Source organism: Montipora foliosa, chromosome 13, assembly GCF_036669935.1.
Source record: "Montipora foliosa isolate CH-2021 chromosome 13, ASM3666993v2, whole genome shotgun sequence".
NCBI lineage: Eukaryota > Metazoa > Cnidaria > Anthozoa > Scleractinia > Acroporidae > Montipora > Montipora foliosa.
Window position 1 is genome coordinate 28,497,832 of NC_090881.1, and position 4,475 is coordinate 28,502,306.

Genomic DNA, 4,475 nt, shown 5'->3' on the forward strand with positions numbered 1-4,475 from the left:
AATTTTGGAGGGACAAACAAAGAGTATTATGGTATTTTTTATATCGGCTAATTGACTGGAAGTAGTCCCGTGCATCCAAAGCTGTTTAGTAAACTGGTTATACCAGGCAACTGATGGAGGAATGGGCGCGCGCGTGAGCCTCGCGTGTTGCTAAAAGCCGCTCGTTGATCACGCACTCACTCGAATTGCAACATGAACAGAAGATGGTCTGTTTGTGTGCTATCACCTTGCCGAGATGTTCCTGAAATGGCGATGTTTCCCATGTACTTTCCATGAAAACGATTCGTGTTTGTAAAAGAAGTGGCAATCAACTTGCCGTGCAACAATATTTATATTTTGAAGAGAAAAACAAACTAAAACAAATACTGTTTCAGATAAGTTCAATTTACAGTTCGCTCCCAAAAACATATCAAGTTTATTTATTGGTTCTAGTAGGCGTGGTCAGGTTTTCATTTCCACGTGAGCTAGAAAACAAAGATGTGTATTTTGAAATGATCAGTCAACACCAGCCAACACTGAAACCCTTTCTTTAGTCACGATTTCTTACGATCGTTCCTGCCTCTGCAAAGCAACTATTTTACCTTCCTCGTGCTTTGATCCTTTATTCGCAATGGCGAGCAGCTCAGCCTTTTCTATTCTGGCTGCTGTTTGTAATACAATCATCGTGTTGGCGTTTCTCATGTAAGGAGCAGTCTAGATTTCTAAGACAAATCTGACGTAACTTTATATGCACAGATGTCATTTGGATAACCAGCCTCTTAGCGCTATCTTTTCTCATGTAGTGAAAAGCAAACCTCAGTACTGCGATTAACTACATAATACAGGGCTAGTTATTTCCATATCACTGAAAAACAATAGTGGCCATTCATTGTACAGTTACATACTTCGTTCTTCAAAAGCTCTCGAATAATTGCCGTGCATCCCTTAATTCTGCGATTGCTCCGTTCAAGTTGCTTTTGTGATGTAAGTAGAGAGCATTCATTGGCTGAAACAAAAGATTTCAAGCAAAAGTAGTATTTCTTTTGAATGAGATTCCCTCATATGAATAGCGGAAATTCATAAATAGTGTCAGTAAACTGGCGTACTGAGAGTCTGAGACAGTCGACGCTGTGCTCTGAGACGTACATCTCAGCACAGAAAAACATTAAGAAATGGTAATTATGATACGGGTTCAGATAATATACTGTAGTTGGTCCGGAACAAATTTGAACACGGACCAAAAAAAACTGCAAAATCCAAACGCTCTTTCTTGGATTTGTGGGCGCGGCTAAGTGCCTATGTCCCAAGCCCTAACAGCCCGGAAATCAATGTTCGTTCTGTCTTCAGGTTTCTTACGACCATGTTTTTTCTTTTTTAATCGTTACTTTCTACATACGATTCCACAAACTTCAAGCCGCCCCAAGTATCAACGTATAATGTACAAAATCATCACTTTGGCTGTTTCTTTCTAACTGTAGGTGGTCCGCTGTCATCCGACGGCCGGACTAGATTGAAAGAAACGAGAAAGCCAGAAACACATAGCACGTACACATGTCTGGAAAATAAACCACAGCCCTCCTGCTTTGCTTTTGCGGACATTTGCATTTTAAATATCGGATATATTGTGGTTTTATCAAAAAGGGCTTAAGTGTGGTCCGGAATCACATTTTTTTAGTCCTTACAGTCTAGAAGCGGAAGAGTTCCAAATGCTGTCAGCTTTTCCCCTTTCCAAAATATGTCTTAAGTCAACTTTTCCCCTTTAACTCTTTGCCCCGTCTCCATCAATAACATACCCTCCAAGGGATTATTACAAAAGGGTTTGAATGAGTTACCATGCATGGCAAGAATTTCCGTTGGGATTCGAATGATTCACGCCCCATTGTGGTTGCTTCCATACTGCCGAGAGCCTTCCTTATTTCTTTTAGCGAGACATGTTGCGCAAAATCTCGGAGGTCAAAGGACAAATAAGAACAAAGGTCGATTAGACGCGACGAACAGATTTAATCGACACTCATCCCATTTTTAAAGGGCGTTTCCATTTCTAAACTGAGTGATAAAATGGTACCCTGTGGAAACAGATAGACAGATAGACCAATTTCCCGTGGAAACATAGTTCAGTCACAGAGCTCAGTGCATACTGTAGCAAAGCTGCCGTTAAGACTCCTCTCAAATGAGACCGACTCTCTGTCAAGTTGTAATGATCAAAAGATTTTTTCTTTAAAGGTCAACGTTCGAAAGGGATCTTTCTTTTTTTAATCGAGGAATCATGATCAAATATCCTAGATAAAAGCAATTGCGATGGGGAAGATTTGGCAGCCCTTATCACAACTTAAGGTGATCAGGATATTGGATTGGTTTTTATCAAACTCGAGCAGTTGTCCTGGAAAAAAAAAACGTTGCAGCAATGAAACAGTGTTTCTCTAAAACTTTTAATTCTTCTCAAACTTTCTCTATTTATTACTTTATCGCATGAGAACTATTCACAGGGCTTTTCAGTTTAGAAGTGGAAGCATTAACCTCCCTTGTGATAAACAGAAGTCAATCGTGACGATATAATTTGGTTTCTCAGACGATAAAAGCGTTGCGCAAGGTAATTAAAACACTGACATCTTTCAAAAGAGCTTTTTGTTTTGTTCTGGAGCGTTGCCAGACCAAACGAGTTAAGTAGAGTGACGAAAGATTGTCTTAAGTGCCCTGGCAGTTTGCCCCTAGCAAGTAATCTGTTTATCTTCGAGGCTTTTGTAGTTTCGAACTGGGTTGATTTTCAGTCGGAAAAAGGGTACAAACACAGCTCTATTTTGATTGTGAAGTTTTAAAGGAACTTGGTAAATTCTTTTTAAAAGGCAGTGGAATGTAACTCGAACTTTAAGTCGAACACTTCCATCTAGAAATTGTTGACATTTTCACACAACATGTATTCTAATTAGCTTAGTTTAGTCCTTGCTTTTGAAAATAGATGCGCGTTTTTTAGGCTTTTAGGGCAGTTCGAGACACGACGAAAGGCTGAGAACAATCTTTAGCCGTGGAGGTTTTATATCCCTCATCTTCTACATCTACATCTACGGCTGTTTCTGCTTAGGTGGCCTCATACTGACGTAAGCCTTTTTAGAGACATCACTGCCATCACTTCTGCTGGAGAACAGGACAGCCACAACACCGGGGAATACATCCCCTACTCTTATCGAATAGCGTGTGGGTTCTTTAACGTCCCACAGGGAACTTATGAACGTAGAAGGTATTTGTGAGACAGGGCCTACGGTTTATAGTCCTTATCCTTATGAAAGTCTAATCATTTGTAGATGCTGCAAATGCTCCTGCATCTCAACCAACTGAGCCCCCGGTGCGCGGCGCAAAGGAAGACTTCTCATTCTGCCAGTGTACACGAAAGCTGAGGGTTCTGCAAAATAGAACATTCAATTCAGTCGTGCTCCAATTGCCGAAGGAAGATTTCTCATTCATTGTGCAGTCGGACTCGAGTAAAAAAAAAATCTGAAGAGAAGTCGGTAATTGCGTATTGTTTCTAGGAGGTGCCCTGAAAAGTCCGGTGTTGCATGATGCAGCCTATCCACAGGTATCAGCAGCAGCAGGGGGGGGGGGGGGGGGGGCTCCCAGAAAAATTGAATTGGGTAGGGGTGTGCGGCCCGCTTCCCAAAACCCTTACCCTATTTATGACCAAAATCTGCGATTTTCCCAACCCTATTTATGACCTGACCCTTAAATCAATGCCCTGGTACAGACCTGCCTTAAAATTATTTACCTAGTTCAGACCAATGTTGAAGGCAATGTTTAGGGGGAGAGGAAGGCAAAGCGCGGATGGAAGAAGGGTACATGATAAAGAAGTAGCTTCTTCTAAATAACAAAACGAATTCAAACTAGACTAGAGTGCAAAAATCGATACCCTATTTATGACCAAAATTGCGGAAAATTGGCCAAAATCGATACCCTATATATGACCAAAACGGCTGAAAAACCCAACCCTTTGGGGCCGCACATACCTATATAGCCCATATAAGGGAGTACCCCTCCCCTCCCGGGCAGCAGCCCTTGTATTGTGATAAACGTGGCTTTTTGATCCTCTTTGCTTTGAAAAAGGTAGTAGAGACAACAGAGGATCTTTGACCCTAGCTGCAAAGGCTACGAGCATTTTTCTGCAACATTTCTCCACCAAAAATTATGAAGAGTTACTAAAAGTAAAAATTCGACAATTTCCGAGAGTCGCATTCTCTATTTTAGAATTCCCCATAATACACTTTGTTTGCCCCCCAAATTTTGCATACACCATTGTTTTCAAATGCTCTTGGGAATATGCAGTGTCCCCAAGAGCATTTGAAAACAATAGTTTATGCAAAATTTGGGGGGCAAACAAAATAGAGAATGGACTAGGAATTTAAAAGACCAGATACACAAAGTACAATGTGCTTTATTTCACCGCTGATTGTGTTGGCTCAATACTTCCAAATATGGTAAATCACCCATTCAACCGTTTGCAACCGCCA